General features: G+C 40.0%; 30 non-coding genes across 30 annotated transcripts; all 30 read right to left on the bottom strand.

The window, feature by feature from the left end:
- Window positions 1-39: 39 nt before the first annotated feature.
- On the bottom strand, window positions 40-158 carry LOC143743968 (5S ribosomal RNA). The gene has a single exon (XR_013205706.1). It is a non-coding gene; the product is annotated as a 5S ribosomal RNA (ribosomal RNA).
- A 162-nt stretch (window positions 159-320) lies between these two features.
- LOC143743966 (5S ribosomal RNA) lies at window positions 321-439 on the bottom strand. Its single transcript, XR_013205704.1, has one exon. It is a non-coding gene; the product is annotated as a 5S ribosomal RNA (ribosomal RNA).
- Window positions 440-811: 372 nt separating this feature from the next.
- LOC143743965 (5S ribosomal RNA) lies at window positions 812-930 on the bottom strand. Its single transcript, XR_013205703.1, has one exon. It is a non-coding gene; the product is annotated as a 5S ribosomal RNA (ribosomal RNA).
- Window positions 931-1,302: 372 nt separating this feature from the next.
- LOC143744011 (5S ribosomal RNA) lies at window positions 1,303-1,421 on the bottom strand. Its single transcript, XR_013205745.1, has one exon. It is a non-coding gene; the product is annotated as a 5S ribosomal RNA (ribosomal RNA).
- A 162-nt stretch (window positions 1,422-1,583) lies between these two features.
- Window positions 1,584-1,702, bottom strand: LOC143743964 (5S ribosomal RNA). The gene has a single exon (XR_013205702.1). It is a non-coding gene; the product is annotated as a 5S ribosomal RNA (ribosomal RNA).
- A 371-nt stretch (window positions 1,703-2,073) lies between these two features.
- On the bottom strand, window positions 2,074-2,192 carry LOC143744010 (5S ribosomal RNA). The gene has a single exon (XR_013205744.1). It is a non-coding gene; the product is annotated as a 5S ribosomal RNA (ribosomal RNA).
- A 162-nt stretch (window positions 2,193-2,354) lies between these two features.
- Window positions 2,355-2,473, bottom strand: LOC143743963 (5S ribosomal RNA). The gene has a single exon (XR_013205701.1). It is a non-coding gene; the product is annotated as a 5S ribosomal RNA (ribosomal RNA).
- Window positions 2,474-2,844: 371 nt separating this feature from the next.
- Window positions 2,845-2,963, bottom strand: LOC143743961 (5S ribosomal RNA). Its single transcript, XR_013205700.1, has one exon. It is a non-coding gene; the product is annotated as a 5S ribosomal RNA (ribosomal RNA).
- Window positions 2,964-3,523: 560 nt separating this feature from the next.
- On the bottom strand, window positions 3,524-3,642 carry LOC143743960 (5S ribosomal RNA). Its single transcript, XR_013205699.1, has one exon. It is a non-coding gene; the product is annotated as a 5S ribosomal RNA (ribosomal RNA).
- Window positions 3,643-4,013: 371 nt separating this feature from the next.
- LOC143744009 (5S ribosomal RNA) lies at window positions 4,014-4,132 on the bottom strand. Its single transcript, XR_013205743.1, has one exon. It is a non-coding gene; the product is annotated as a 5S ribosomal RNA (ribosomal RNA).
- A 162-nt stretch (window positions 4,133-4,294) lies between these two features.
- Window positions 4,295-4,413, bottom strand: LOC143743959 (5S ribosomal RNA). Its single transcript, XR_013205698.1, has one exon. It is a non-coding gene; the product is annotated as a 5S ribosomal RNA (ribosomal RNA).
- Window positions 4,414-4,783: 370 nt separating this feature from the next.
- LOC143744008 (5S ribosomal RNA) lies at window positions 4,784-4,902 on the bottom strand. The gene has a single exon (XR_013205742.1). It is a non-coding gene; the product is annotated as a 5S ribosomal RNA (ribosomal RNA).
- Window positions 4,903-5,064: 162 nt separating this feature from the next.
- Window positions 5,065-5,183, bottom strand: LOC143743958 (5S ribosomal RNA). The gene has a single exon (XR_013205697.1). It is a non-coding gene; the product is annotated as a 5S ribosomal RNA (ribosomal RNA).
- A 370-nt stretch (window positions 5,184-5,553) lies between these two features.
- Window positions 5,554-5,672, bottom strand: LOC143743957 (5S ribosomal RNA). Its single transcript, XR_013205696.1, has one exon. It is a non-coding gene; the product is annotated as a 5S ribosomal RNA (ribosomal RNA).
- Window positions 5,673-6,232: 560 nt separating this feature from the next.
- On the bottom strand, window positions 6,233-6,351 carry LOC143743956 (5S ribosomal RNA). Its single transcript, XR_013205695.1, has one exon. It is a non-coding gene; the product is annotated as a 5S ribosomal RNA (ribosomal RNA).
- Window positions 6,352-6,513: 162 nt separating this feature from the next.
- On the bottom strand, window positions 6,514-6,632 carry LOC143743954 (5S ribosomal RNA). Its single transcript, XR_013205693.1, has one exon. It is a non-coding gene; the product is annotated as a 5S ribosomal RNA (ribosomal RNA).
- Window positions 6,633-7,004: 372 nt separating this feature from the next.
- On the bottom strand, window positions 7,005-7,123 carry LOC143743953 (5S ribosomal RNA). Its single transcript, XR_013205692.1, has one exon. It is a non-coding gene; the product is annotated as a 5S ribosomal RNA (ribosomal RNA).
- Window positions 7,124-7,682: 559 nt separating this feature from the next.
- Window positions 7,683-7,801, bottom strand: LOC143743952 (5S ribosomal RNA). Its single transcript, XR_013205691.1, has one exon. It is a non-coding gene; the product is annotated as a 5S ribosomal RNA (ribosomal RNA).
- A 162-nt stretch (window positions 7,802-7,963) lies between these two features.
- LOC143743949 (5S ribosomal RNA) lies at window positions 7,964-8,082 on the bottom strand. The gene has a single exon (XR_013205690.1). It is a non-coding gene; the product is annotated as a 5S ribosomal RNA (ribosomal RNA).
- A 560-nt stretch (window positions 8,083-8,642) lies between these two features.
- On the bottom strand, window positions 8,643-8,761 carry LOC143743948 (5S ribosomal RNA). The gene has a single exon (XR_013205689.1). It is a non-coding gene; the product is annotated as a 5S ribosomal RNA (ribosomal RNA).
- A 162-nt stretch (window positions 8,762-8,923) lies between these two features.
- Window positions 8,924-9,042, bottom strand: LOC143743947 (5S ribosomal RNA). Its single transcript, XR_013205688.1, has one exon. It is a non-coding gene; the product is annotated as a 5S ribosomal RNA (ribosomal RNA).
- Window positions 9,043-9,602: 560 nt separating this feature from the next.
- LOC143743946 (5S ribosomal RNA) lies at window positions 9,603-9,721 on the bottom strand. The gene has a single exon (XR_013205687.1). It is a non-coding gene; the product is annotated as a 5S ribosomal RNA (ribosomal RNA).
- Window positions 9,722-9,883: 162 nt separating this feature from the next.
- LOC143743945 (5S ribosomal RNA) lies at window positions 9,884-10,002 on the bottom strand. The gene has a single exon (XR_013205686.1). It is a non-coding gene; the product is annotated as a 5S ribosomal RNA (ribosomal RNA).
- A 560-nt stretch (window positions 10,003-10,562) lies between these two features.
- LOC143743944 (5S ribosomal RNA) lies at window positions 10,563-10,681 on the bottom strand. The gene has a single exon (XR_013205685.1). It is a non-coding gene; the product is annotated as a 5S ribosomal RNA (ribosomal RNA).
- A 162-nt stretch (window positions 10,682-10,843) lies between these two features.
- On the bottom strand, window positions 10,844-10,962 carry LOC143743943 (5S ribosomal RNA). The gene has a single exon (XR_013205684.1). It is a non-coding gene; the product is annotated as a 5S ribosomal RNA (ribosomal RNA).
- Window positions 10,963-11,332: 370 nt separating this feature from the next.
- Window positions 11,333-11,451, bottom strand: LOC143743941 (5S ribosomal RNA). Its single transcript, XR_013205682.1, has one exon. It is a non-coding gene; the product is annotated as a 5S ribosomal RNA (ribosomal RNA).
- A 371-nt stretch (window positions 11,452-11,822) lies between these two features.
- On the bottom strand, window positions 11,823-11,941 carry LOC143744007 (5S ribosomal RNA). Its single transcript, XR_013205741.1, has one exon. It is a non-coding gene; the product is annotated as a 5S ribosomal RNA (ribosomal RNA).
- Window positions 11,942-12,312: 371 nt separating this feature from the next.
- On the bottom strand, window positions 12,313-12,431 carry LOC143744005 (5S ribosomal RNA). The gene has a single exon (XR_013205740.1). It is a non-coding gene; the product is annotated as a 5S ribosomal RNA (ribosomal RNA).
- Window positions 12,432-12,802: 371 nt separating this feature from the next.
- LOC143744003 (5S ribosomal RNA) lies at window positions 12,803-12,921 on the bottom strand. Its single transcript, XR_013205738.1, has one exon. It is a non-coding gene; the product is annotated as a 5S ribosomal RNA (ribosomal RNA).
- Window positions 12,922-13,083: 162 nt separating this feature from the next.
- On the bottom strand, window positions 13,084-13,202 carry LOC143743940 (5S ribosomal RNA). The gene has a single exon (XR_013205681.1). It is a non-coding gene; the product is annotated as a 5S ribosomal RNA (ribosomal RNA).
- Window positions 13,203-13,696: the final 494 nt, after the last annotated feature.

The raw sequence follows: 13,696 nt of genomic DNA, 5'->3' as shown, positions 1-13,696 counted from the left end.
GCTTTTTGAAGCTCAGGCACTCTTTTTTTTTTTTTAAAAAGCTTACAGCACCTGGTATTCCCAGGCGGTCTCCCATCCAAGTACTAACCAGGCCCGACCCTGCTTAGCTTCCGAGATCAGACGAGATCGGGCGTGCCCAAGGTGGTATGGCCGTAAGCGAATACTGCTGCCAAAATTGGGCTATTTAAAAGGTTAGACCATTAGTGAAGAAAACTAAGAACAACTTTTGAAAAAACTCAAACTCTTTCATGCTTTCTGAAGAATCTCAGAGACTTTTTAAGGCTTTTTGAAGCTCAGGCACTCTTTTTTTTTTTTTTAAAAGCTTACAGCACCTGGTATTCCCAGGCGGTCTCCCATCCAAGTACTAACCAGGCCCGACCCTGCTTAGCTTCCGAGATCAGACGAGATCGGGCGTGCCCAAGGTGGTATGGCCGTAAGCTAAAACTGCTGCCAAAATTGGGCTATTTAAAAGGTTAGACCATTAGTGAAGAAAACTAAGAACAACTTTTGAAAAAACTCAAGCTCTTTCATGCTTTCTGAAGAATCTCAGAGACTTTTTAAGGCTTTTTGAAGAAGCTCAGGGACTCTTTTTTTTTTTTCTTAAAAAAGCTTACAACACCTAGTATTCCCATGCGGCCTCCCATCCAAGTACTAACCAGGCCTTATTTAAAAGCTTAGACCATTAGTGAAGAAGACTAAGAAGAACTTTTGAAAAAACTCAAACTCTTTCATGCTTTCTGAAGAATCTCAGAGACTTTTTAAGGCTTTTTGAAGCTCAGGCACTCTTTTTTTTTTTTTTTTTTTTTTTAAAAGCTTACAGCACCTGGTATTCCCAGGCGGTCTCCCATCCAAGTACTAACCAGGCCCGACCCTGCTTAGCTTCCGAGATCAGACGAGATCGGGCGTGCCCAAGGTGGTATGGCCGTAAGCTAAAACTGCTGCCAAAATTGGGCTATTTAAAAGGTTAGACCATTTGTGAAGAAAACTAAGAACAACTTTTGAAAAAACTCAAGCTCTTTCATGCTTTCTGAAGAATCTCAGAGACTTTTTAAGGCTTTTTGAAGAAGCTCAGGGACTCTTTTTTTTTTTTCTTAAAAAAGCTTACAACACCTAGTATTCCCATGCGGCCTCCCATCCAAGTACTAACCAGGCCTTATTTAAAAGCTTAGACCATTAGTGAAGAAGACTAAGAAGAACTTTTGAAAAAACTCAAACTCTTTCATGCTTTCTGAAGAATCTCAGAGACTTTTTAAGGCTTTTTGAAGCTCAGGCACTCTTTTTTTTTTTTTTTTTTTTTTTAAAAGCTTACAGCACCTGGTATTCCCAGGCGGTCTCCCATCCAAGTACTAACCAGTCCCGACCCTGCTTAGCTTCCGAGATCAGACGAGATCGGGCGTGCCCAAGGTGGTATGGCCGTAAGCGAATACTGCTGCCAAAATTGGGCTATTTAAAAGGTTAGACCATTAGTGAAGAAAACTAAGAACAACTTTTGAAAAAACTCAAACTCTTTCATGCTTTCTGAAGAATCTCAGAGACTTTTTAAGGCTTTTTGAAGCTCAGGCACTCTTTTTTTTTTTTTTAAAAGCTTACAGCACCTGGTATTCCCAGGCGGTCTCCCATCCAAGTACTAACCAGGCCCGACCCTGCTTAGCTTCCGAGATCAGACGAGATCGGGCGTGCCCAAGGTGGTATGGCCGTAAGCTAAAACTGCTGCCAAAATTGGGCTATTTAAAAGGTTAGACCATTAGTGAAGAAAACTAAGAACAACTTTTGAAAAAACTCAAGCTCTTTCATGCTTTCTGAAGAATCTCAGAGACTTTTTAAGGCTTTTTGAAGAAGCTCAGGGACTCTTTTTTTTTTTTCTTAAAAATTTTTACAACACCTAGTATTCCCATGCGGCCTCCCATCCAAGTACTAACCAGGCCTTATTTAAAAGCTTAGACCATTAGTGAAGAAGACTAAGAAGAACTTTTGAAAAAACTCAAACTCTTTCATGCTTTCTGAAGAATCTCAGAGACTTTTTAAGGCTTTTTGAAGCTCAGGCACTCTTTTTTTTTTTTTTTTTTTTTTAAAAGCTTACAGCACCTGGTATTCCCAGGCGGTCTCCCATCCAAGTACTAACCAGTCCCGACCCTGCTTAGCTTCCGAGATCAGACGAGATCGGGCGTGCCCAAGGTGGTATGGCCGTAAGCGAATACTGCTGCCAAAATTGGGCTATTTAAAAGGTTAGACCATTAGTGAAGAAAACTAAGAACAACTTTTGAAAAAACTCAAACTCTTTCATGCTTTCTGAAGAATCTCAGAGACTTTTTAAGGCTTTTTGAAGCTCAGGCACTCTTTTTTTTTTTTTTAAAAGCTTACAGCACCTGGTATTCCCAGGCGGTCTCCCATCCAAGTACTAACCAGGCCCGACCCTGCTTAGCTTCCGAGATCAGACGAGATCGGGCGTGCCCAAGGTGGTATGGCCGTAAGCTAAAACTGCTGCCAAAATTGGGCTATTTAAAAGGTTAGACCATTAGTGAAGAAAACTAAGAACAACTTTTGAAAAAACTCAAGCTCTTTCATGCTTTCTGAAGAATCTCAGAGACTTTTTAAGGCTTTTTGAAGAAGCTCAGGGACTCTTTTTTTTTTTTCTTAAAAAAGCTTACAACACCTAGTATTCCCATGCGGCCTCCCATCCAAGTACTAACCAGGCCTTATTTAAAAGCTTAGACCATTAGTGAAGAAGACTAAGAAGAACTTTTGAAAAAACTCAAACTCTTTCATGCTTTCTGAAGAATCTCAGAGACTTTTTAAGGCTTTTTGAAGCTCAGGCACTCTTTTTTTTTTTTTTTTTTTTTTAAAAGCTTACAGCACCTGGTATTCCCAGGCGGTCTCCCATCCAAGTACTAACCAGGCCCGACCCTGCTTAGCTTCCGAGATCAGACGAGATCGGGCGTGCCCAAGGTGGTATGGCCGTAAGCTAAAACTGCTGCCAAAATTGGGCTATTTAAAAGGTTAGACCATTAGTGAAGAAAACTAAGAACAACTTTTGAAAAAACTCAAGCTCTTTCATGCTTTCTGAAGAATCTCAGAGACTTTTTAAGGCTTTTTGAAGAAGCTCAGGGACTCTTTTTTTTTTTTCTTAAAAAAGCTTACAACACCTAGTATTCCCATGCGGCCTCCCATCCAAGTACTAACCAGGCCTTATTTAAAAGCTTAGACCATTAGTGAAGAAGACTAAGAAGAACTTTTGAAAAAACTCAAACTCTTTCATGCTTTCTGAAGAATCTCAGAGACTTTTTAAGGCTTTTTGAAGCTCAGGCACTCTTTTTTTTTTTCTTAAAAAAGCTTACAACACCCAGTATTCCCATGCGGCCTCCCATCCAAGTACTAACCAGGCCTTATTTAAAAGCTTAGACCATTAGTGAAGAAGACTAAGAAGAACTTTTGAAAAAACTCAAACTCTTTCATGCTTTCTGAAGAATCTCAGAGACTTTTTAAGGCTTTTTGAAGCTCAGGCACTCTTTTTTTTTTTTTAAAAAGCTTACAGCACCTGGTATTCCCAGGCGGTCTCCCATCCAAGTACTAACCAGGCCCGACCCTGCTTAGCTTCCGAGATCAGACGAGATCGGGCGTGCCCAAGGTGGTATGGCCGTAAGCTAAAACTGCTGCCAAAATTGGGCTATTTAAAAGGTTAGACCATTTGTGAAGAAAACTAAGAACAACTTTTGAAAAAACTCAAGCTCTTTCATGCTTTCTGAAGAATCTCAGAGACTTTTTAAGGCTTTTTGAAGAAGCTCAGGGACTCTTTTTTTTTTTTCTTAAAAAAGCTTACAACACCTAGTATTCCCATGCGGCCTCCCATCCAAGTACTAACCAGGCCTTATTTAAAAGCTTAGACCATTAGTGAAGAAGACTAAGAAGAACTTTTGAAAAAACTCAAACTCTTTCATGCTTTCTGAAGAATCTCAGAGACTTTTTAAGGCTTTTTGAAGCTCAGGCACTCTTTTTTTTTTTTTTTTTTTTTTAAAAGCTTACAGCACCTGGTATTCCCAGGCGGTCTCCCATCCAAGTACTAACCAGTCCCGACCCTGCTTAGCTTCCGAGATCAGACGAGATCGGGCGTGCCCAAGGTGGTATGGCCGTAAGCGAATACTGCTGCCAAAATTGGGCTATTTAAAAGGTTAGACCATTAGTGAAGAAAACTAAGAACAACTTTTGAAAAAACTCAAACTCTTTCATGCTTTCTGAAGAATCTCAGAGACTTTTTAAGGCTTTTTGAAGCTCAGGCACTCTTTTTTTTTTTTTTAAAAGCTTACAGCACCTGGTATTCCCAGGCGGTCTCCCATCCAAGTACTAACCAGGCCCGACCCTGCTTAGCTTCCGAGATCAGACGAGATCGGGCGTGCCCAAGGTGGTATGGCCGTAAGCTAAAACTGCTGCCAAAATTGGGCTATTTAAAAGGTTAGACCATTAGTGAAGAAAACTAAGAACAACTTTTGAAAAAACTCAAGCTCTTTCATGCTTTCTGAAGAATCTCAGAGACTTTTTAAGGCTTTTTGAAGAAGCTCAGGGACTCTTTTTTTTTTTTCTTAAAAATTTTTACAACACCTAGTATTCCCATGCGGCCTCCCATCCAAGTACTAACCAGGCCTTATTTAAAAGCTTAGACCATTAGTGAAGAAGACTAAGAAGAACTTTTGAAAAAACTCAAACTCTTTCATGCTTTCTGAAGAATCTCAGAGACTTTTTAAGGCTTTTTGAAGCTCAGGCACTCTTTTTTTTTTTTTTTTTTTTTAAAAGCTTACAGCACCTGGTATTCCCAGGCGGTCTCCCATCCAAGTACTAACCAGTCCCGACCCTGCTTAGCTTCCGAGATCAGACGAGATCGGGCGTGCCCAAGGTGGTATGGCCGTAAGCGAATACTGCTGCCAAAATTGGGCTATTTAAAAGGTTAGACCATTAGTGAAGAAAACTAAGAACAACTTTTGAAAAAACTCAAACTCTTTCATGCTTTCTGAAGAATCTCAGAGACTTTTTAAGGCTTTTTGAAGCTCAGGCACTCTTTTTTTTTTTTTTAAAAGCTTACAGCACCTGGTATTCCCAGGCGGTCTCCCATCCAAGTACTAACCAGGCCCGACCCTGCTTAGCTTCCGAGATCAGACGAGATCGGGCGTGCCCAAGGTGGTATGGCCGTAAGCTAAAACTGCTGCCAAAATTGGGCTATTTAAAAGGTTAGACCATTAGTGAAGAAAACTAAGAACAACTTTTGAAAAAACTCAAGCTCTTTCATGCTTTCTGAAGAATCTCAGAGACTTTTTAAGGCTTTTTGAAGAAGCTCAGGGACTCTTTTTTTTTTTTCTTAAAAAAGCTTACAACACCTAGTATTCCCATGCGGCCTCCCATCCAAGTACTAACCAGGCCTTATTTAAAAGCTTAGACCATTAGTGAAGAAGACTAAGAAGAACTTTTGAAAAAACTCAAACTCTTTCATGCTTTCTGAAGAATCTCAGAGACTTTTTAAGGCTTTTTGAAGCTCAGGCACTCTTTTTTTTTTTTTTTTTTTTTAAAAGCTTACAGCACCTGGTATTCCCAGGCGGTCTCCCATCCAAGTACTAACCAGGCCCGACCCTGCTTAGCTTCCGAGATCAGACGAGATCGGGCGTGCCCAAGGTGGTATGGCCGTAAGCTAAAACTGCTGCCAAAATTGGGCTATTTAAAAGGTTAGACCATTAGTGAAGAAAACTAAGAACAACTTTTGAAAAAACTCAAGCTCTTTCATGCTTTCTGAAGAATCTCAGAGACTTTTTAAGGCTTTTTGAAGAAGCTCAGGGACTCTTTTTTTTTTTTCTTAAAAAAGCTTACAACACCTAGTATTCCCATGCGGCCTCCCATCCAAGTACTAACCAGGCCTTATTTAAAAGCTTAGACCATTAGTGAAGAAGACTAAGAAGAACTTTTGAAAAAACTCAAACTCTTTCATGCTTTCTGAAGAATCTCAGAGACTTTTTAAGGCTTTTTGAAGCTCAGGCACTCTTTTTTTTTTTCTTAAAAAAGCTTACAACACCCAGTATTCCCATGCGGCCTCCCATCCAAGTACTAACCAGGCCTTATTTAAAAGCTTAGACCATTAGTGAAGAAGACTAAGAAGAACTTTTGAAAAAACTCAAACTCTTTCATGCTTTCTGAAGAATCTCAGAGACTTTTTAAGGCTTTTTGAAGCTCAGGCACTCTTTTTTTTTTTTTAAAAAGCTTACAGCACCTGGTATTCCCAGGCGGTCTCCCATCCAAGTACTAACCAGGCCCGACCCTGCTTAGCTTCCGAGATCAGACGAGATCGGGCGTGCCCAAGGTGGTATGGCCGTAAGCGAATACTGCTGCCAAAATTGGGCTATTTAAAAGGTTAGACCATTAGTGAAGAAAACTAAGAACAACTTTTGAAAAAACTCAAACTCTTTCATGCTTTCTGAAGAATCTCAGAGACTTTTTAAGGCTTTTTGAAGCTCAGGCACTCTTTTTTTTTTTTTTAAAAGCTTACAGCACCTGGTATTCCCAGGCGGTCTCCCATCCAAGTACTAACCAGGCCCGACCCTGCTTAGCTTCCGAGATCAGACGAGATCGGGCGTGCCCAAGGTGGTATGGCCGTAAGCTAAAACTGCTGCCAAAATTGGGCTATTTAAAAGGTTAGACCATTAGTGAAGAAAACTAAGAACAACTTTTGAAAAAACTCAAGCTCTTTCATGCTTTCTGAAGAATCTCAGAGACTTTTTAAGGCTTTTTGAAGAAGCTCAGGGACTCTTTTTTTTTTTTCTTAAAAAAGCTTACAACACCTAGTATTCCCATGCGGCCTCCCATCCAAGTACTAACCAGGCCTTATTTAAAAGCTTAGACCATTAGTGAAGAAGACTAAGAAGAACTTTTGAAAAAACTCAAACTCTTTCATGCTTTCTGAAGAATCTCAGAGACTTTTTAAGGCTTTTTGAAGCTCAGGCACTCTTTTTTTTTTTTTTTTTTTTTTTAAAAGCTTACAGCACCTGGTATTCCCAGGCGGTCTCCCATCCAAGTACTAACCAGGCCCGACCCTGCTTAGCTTCCGAGATCAGACGAGATCGGGCGTGCCCAAGGTGGTATGGCCGTAAGCTAAAACTGCTGCCAAAATTGGGCTATTTAAAAGGTTAGACCATTTGTGAAGAAAACTAAGAACAACTTTTGAAAAAACTCAAGCTCTTTCATGCTTTCTGAAGAATCTCAGAGACTTTTTAAGGCTTTTTGAAGAAGCTCAGGGACTCTTTTTTTTTTTTCTTAAAAAAGCTTACAACACCTAGTATTCCCATGCGGCCTCCCATCCAAGTACTAACCAGGCCTTATTTAAAAGCTTAGACCATTAGTGAAGAAGACTAAGAAGAACTTTTGAAAAAACTCAAACTCTTTCATGCTTTCTGAAGAATCTCAGAGACTTTTTAAGGCTTTTTGAAGCTCAGGCACTCTTTTTTTTTTTCTTAAAAAAGCTTACAACACCCAGTATTCCCATGCGGCCTCCCATCCAAGTACTAACCAGGCCTTATTTAAAAGCTTAGACCATTAGTGAAGAAGACTAAGAAGAACTTTTGAAAAAACTCAAACTCTTTCATGCTTTCTGAAGAATCTCAGAGACTTTTTAAGGCTTTTTGAAGCTCAGGCACTCTTTTTTTTTTTTAAAAAGCTTACAGCACCTGGTATTCCCAGGCGGTCTCCCATCCAAGTACTAACCAGGCCCGACCCTGCTTAGCTTCCGAGATCAGACGAGATCGGGCGTGCCCAAGGTGGTATGGCCGTAAGCGAATACTGCTGCCAAAATTGGGCTATTTAAAAGGTTAGACCATTAGTGAAGAAAACTAAGAACAACTTTTGAAAAAACTCAAACTCTTTCATGCTTTCTGAAGAATCTCAGAGACTTTTTAAGGCTTTTTGAAGCTCAGGCACTCTTTTTTTTTTTTTTAAAAGCTTACAGCACCTGGTATTCCCAGGCGGTCTCCCATCCAAGTACTAACCAGGCCCGACCCTGCTTAGCTTCCGAGATCAGACGAGATCGGGCGTGCCCAAGGTGGTATGGCCGTAAGCTAAAACTGCTGCCAAAATTGGGCTATTTAAAAGGTTAGACCATTAGTGAAGAAAACTAAGAACAACTTTTGAAAAAACTCAAGCTCTTTCATGCTTTCTGAAGAATCTCAGAGACTTTTTAAGGCTTTTTGAAGAAGCTCAGGGACTCTTTTTTTTTTTTCTTAAAAAAGCTTACAACACCTAGTATTCCCATGCGGCCTCCCATCCAAGTACTAACCAGGCCTTATTTAAAAGCTTAGACCATTAGTGAAGAAGACTAAGAAGAACTTTTGAAAAAACTCAAACTCTTTCATGCTTTCTGAAGAATCTCAGAGACTTTTTAAGGCTTTTTGAAGCTCAGGCACTCTTTTTTTTTTTCTTAAAAAAGCTTACAACACCCAGTATTCCCATGCGGCCTCCCATCCAAGTACTAACCAGGCCTTATTTAAAAGCTTAGACCATTAGTGAAGAAGACTAAGAAGAACTTTTGAAAAAACTCAAACTCTTTCATGCTTTCTGAAGAATCTCAGAGACTTTTTAAGGCTTTTTGAAGCTCAGGCACTCTTTTTTTTTTTTTAAAAAGCTTACAGCACCTGGTATTCCCAGGCGGTCTCCCATCCAAGTACTAACCAGGCCCGACCCTGCTTAGCTTCCGAGATCAGACGAGATCGGGCGTGCCCAAGGTGGTATGGCCGTAAGCGAATACTGCTGCCAAAATTGGGCTATTTAAAAGGTTAGACCATTAGTGAAGAAAACTAAGAACAACTTTTGAAAAAACTCAAACTCTTTCATGCTTTCTGAAGAATCTCAGAGACTTTTTAAGGCTTTTTGAAGCTCAGGCACTCTTTTTTTTTTTTTTAAAAGCTTACAGCACCTGGTATTCCCAGGCGGTCTCCCATCCAAGTACTAACCAGGCCCGACCCTGCTTAGCTTCCGAGATCAGACGAGATCGGGCGTGCCCAAGGTGGTATGGCCGTAAGCTAAAACTGCTGCCAAAATTGGGCTATTTAAAAGGTTAGACCATTAGTGAAGAAAACTAAGAACAACTTTTGAAAAAACTCAAGCTCTTTCATGCTTTCTGAAGAATCTCAGAGACTTTTTAAGGCTTTTTGAAGAAGCTCAGGGACTCTTTTTTTTTTTTCTTAAAAAAGCTTACAACACCTAGTATTCCCATGCGGCCTCCCATCCAAGTACTAACCAGGCCTTATTTAAAAGCTTAGACCATTAGTGAAGAAGACTAAGAAGAACTTTTGAAAAAACTCAAACTCTTTCATGCTTTCTGAAGAATCTCAGAGACTTTTTAAGGCTTTTTGAAGCTCAGGCACTCTTTTTTTTTTTCTTAAAAAAGCTTACAACACCCAGTATTCCCATGCGGCCTCCCATCCAAGTACTAACCAGGCCTTATTTAAAAGCTTAGACCATTAGTGAAGAAGACTAAGAAGAACTTTTGAAAAAACTCAAACTCTTTCATGCTTTCTGAAGAATCTCAGAGACTTTTTAAGGCTTTTTGAAGCTCAGGCACTCTTTTTTTTTTTTTAAAAAGCTTACAGCACCTGGTATTCCCAGGCGGTCTCCCATCCAAGTACTAACCAGGCCCGACCCTGCTTAGCTTCCGAGATCAGACGAGATCGGGCGTGCCCAAGGTGGTATGGCCGTAAGCGAATACTGCTGCCAAAATTGGGCTATTTAAAAGGTTAGACCATTAGTGAAGAAAACTAAGAACAACTTTTGAAAAAACTCAAACTCTTTCATGCTTTCTGAAGAATCTCAGAGACTTTTTAAGGCTTTTTGAAGCTCAGGCACTCTTTTTTTTTTTTTTAAAAGCTTACAGCACCTGGTATTCCCAGGCGGTCTCCCATCCAAGTACTAACCAGGCCCGACCCTGCTTAGCTTCCGAGATCAGACGAGATCGGGCGTGCCCAAGGTGGTATGGCCGTAAGCTAAAACTGCTGCCAAAATTGGGCTATTTAAAAGGTTAGACCATTAGTGAAGAAAACTAAGAACAACTTTTGAAAAAACTCAAGCTCTTTCATGCTTTCTGAAGAATCTCAGAGACTTTTTAAGGCTTTTTGAAGAAGCTCAGGGACTCTTTTTTTTTTTTCTTAAAAAAGCTTACAACACCTAGTATTCCCATGCGGCCTCCCATCCAAGTACTAACCAGGCCTTATTTAAAAGCTTAGACCATTAGTGAAGAAGACTAAGAAGAACTTTTGAAAAAACTCAAACTCTTTCATGCTTTCTGAAGAATCTCAGAGACTTTTTAAGGCTTTTTGAAGCTCAGGCACTCTTTTTTTTTTTCTTAAAAAAGCTTACAACACCCAGTATTCCCATGCGGCCTCCCATCCAAGTACTAACCAGGCCTTATTTAAAAGCTTAGACCATTAGTGAAGAAGACTAAGAAGAACTTTTGAAAAAACTCAAACTCTTTCATGCTTTCTGAAGAATCTCAGAGACTTTTTAAGGCTTTTTGAAGCTCAGGCACTCTTTTTTTTTTTTTAAAAAGCTTACAGCACCTGGTATTCCCAGGCGGTCTCCCATCCAAGTACTAACCAGGCCCGACCCTGCTTAGCTTCCGAGATCAGACGAGATCGGGCGTGCCCAAGGTGGTATGGCCGTAAGCGAATACTGCTGCCAAAATTGGGCTATTTAAAAGGTTAGACCATTAGTGAAGAAAACTAAGAACAACTTTTGAAAAAACTCAAACTCTTTCATGCTTTCTGAAGAATCTCAGAGACTTTTTAAGGCTTTTTGAAGCTCAGGCACTCTTTTTTTTTTTTTTAAAAGCTTACAGCACCTGGTATTCCCAGGCGGTCTCCCATCCAAGTACTAACCAGGCCCGACCCTGCTTAGCTTCCGAGATCAGACGAGATCGGGCGTGCCCAAGGTGGTATGGCCGTAAGCTAAAACTGCTGCCAAAATTGGGCTATTTAAAAGGTTAGACCATTAGTGAAGAAAACTAAGAACAACTTTTGAAAAAACTCAAGCTCTTTCATGCTTTCTGAAGAATCTCAGAGACTTTTTAAGGCTTTTTGAAGAAGCTCAGGGACTCTTTTTTTTTTTTCTTAAAAAAGCTTACAACACCTAGTATTCCCATGCGGCCTCCCATCCAAGTACTAACCAGGCCTTATTTAAAAGCTTAGACCATTAGTGAAGAAGACTAAGAAGAACTTTTGAAAAAACTCAAACTCTTTCATGCTTTCTGAAGAATCTCAGAGACTTTTTAAGGCTTTTTGAAGCTCAGGCACTCTTTTTTTTTTTTTTTTTTTTTAAAAGCTTACAGCACCTGGTATTCCCAGGCGGTCTCCCATCCAAGTACTAACCAGGCCCGACCCTGCTTAGCTTCCGAGATCAGACGAGATCGGGCGTGCCCAAGGTGGTATGGCCGTAAGCTAAAACTGCTGCCAAAATTGGGCTATTTAAAAGGTTAGACCATTAGTGAAGAAAACTAAGAACAACTTTTGAAAAAACTCAAGCTCTTTCATGCTTTCTGAAGAATCTCAGAGACTTTTTAAGGCTTTTTGAAGAAGCTCAGGGACTCTTTTTTTTTTTTCTTAAAAATTTTTACAACACCTAGTATTCCCATGCGGCCTCCCATCCAAGTACTAACCAGGCCTTATTTAAAAGCTTAGACCATTAGTGAAGAAGACTAAGAAGAACTTTTGAAAAAACTCAAACTCTTTCATGCTTTCTGAAGAATCTCAGAGACTTTTTAAGGCTTTTTGAAGCTCAGGCACTCTTTTTTTTTTTTTTTTTTTTTTAAAAGCTTACAGCACCTGGTATTCCCAGGCGGTCTCCCATCCAAGTACTAACCAGTCCCGACCCTGCTTAGCTTCCGAGATCAGACGAGATCGGGCGTGCCCAAGGTGGTATGGCCGTAAGCGAATACTGCTGCCAAAATTGGGCTATTTAAAAGGTTAGACCATTAGTGAAGAAAACTAAGAACAACTTTTGAAAAAACTCAAACTCTTTCATGCTTTCTGAAGAATCTCAGAGACTTTTTAAGGCTTTTTGAAGAAGCTCAGGGACTCTTTTTTTTTTTTCTTAAAAATTTTTACAACACCTAGTATTCCCATGCGGCCTCCCATCCAAGTACTAACCAGGCCTTATTTAAAAGCTTAGACCATTAGTGAAGAAGACTAAGAAGAACTTTTGAAAAAACTCAAACTCTTTCATGCTTTCTGAAGAATCTCAGAGACTTTTTAAGGCTTTTTGAAGCTCAGGCACTCTTTTTTTTTTTTTTTTTTTTTTAAAAGCTTACAGCACCTGGTATTCCCAGGCGGTCTCCCATCCAAGTACTAACCAGTCCCGACCCTGCTTAGCTTCCGAGATCAGACGAGATCGGGCGTGCCCAAGGTGGTATGGCCGTAAGCGAATACTGCTGCCAAAATTGGGCTATTTAAAAGGTTAGACCATTAGTGAAGAAAACTAAGAACAACTTTTGAAAAAACTCAAACTCTTTCATGCTTTCTGAAGAATCTCAGAGACTTTTTAAGGCTTTTTGAAGAAGCTCAGGGACTCTTTTTTTTTTTTCTTAAAAATTTTTACAACACCTAGTATTCCCATGCGGCCTCCCATCCAAGTACTAACCAGGCCTTATTTAAAAGCTTAGACCATTAGTGAAGAAGACTAAGAAGAACTTTTGAAAAAACTCAAACTCTTTCATGCTTTCTGAAGAATCTCAGAGACTTTTTAAGGCTTTTTGAAGCTCAGGCACTCTTTTTTTTTTTTTTTTTTTTTTAAAAGCTTACAGCACCTGGTATTCCCAGGCGGTCTCCCATCCAAGTACTAACCAGTCCCGACCCTGCTTAGCTTCCGAGATCAGACGAGATCGGGCGTGCCCAAGGTGGTATGGCCGTAAGCGAATACTGCTGCCAAAATTGGGCTATTTAAAAGGTTAGACCATTAGTGAAGAAAACTAAGAACAACTTTTGAAAAAACTCAAACTCTTTCATGCTTTCTGAAGAATCTCAGAGACTTTTTAAGGCTTTTTGAAGCTCAGGCACTCTTTTTTTTTTTTTTAAAAGCTTACAGCACCTGGTATTCCCAGGCGGTCTCCCATCCAAGTACTAACCAGGCCCGACCCTGCTTAGCTTCCGAGATCAGACGAGATCGGGCGTGCCCAAGGTGGTATGGCCGTAAGCTAAAACTGCTGCCAAAATTGGGCTATTTAAAAGGTTAGACCATTAGTGAAGAAAACTAAGAACAACTTTTGAAAAAACTCAAGCTCTTTCATGCTTTCTGAAGAATCTCAGAGACTTTTTAAGGCTTTTTGAAGAAGCTCAGGGACTCTTTTTTTTTTTTCTTAAAAAAGCTTACAACACCTAGTATTCCCATGCGGCCTCCCATCCAAGTACTAACCAGGCCTTATTTAAAAGCTTAGACCATTAGTGAAGAAGACTAAGAAGAACTTTTGAAAAAACTCAAACTCTTTCATGCTTTCTGAAGAATCTCAGAGACTTTTTAAGGCTTTTTGAAGCTCAGGCACTCTTTTTTTTTTTCTTAAAAAAGCTTACAACACCCAGTATTCCCATGCGGCCTCCCATCCAAGTACTAACCAGGCCTTATTTAAAAGCTTAGACCATTAGTGAAGAAGACTAAGAAGAACTTTTGAAAAAACTCAAACTCTTTCATGCTT

Source organism: Siphateles boraxobius, unplaced genomic scaffold (assembly GCF_051911475.1).
Source record: "Siphateles boraxobius isolate OS27281-9 unplaced genomic scaffold, OSU_SipBor_1 190, whole genome shotgun sequence".
NCBI classification, from domain to species: domain Eukaryota; kingdom Metazoa; phylum Chordata; class Actinopteri; order Cypriniformes; family Leuciscidae; genus Siphateles; species Siphateles boraxobius.
The sequence above is the reverse complement of the archived record's forward strand: the minus strand, read 5'-3'. Positions and strand labels throughout refer to the sequence as shown.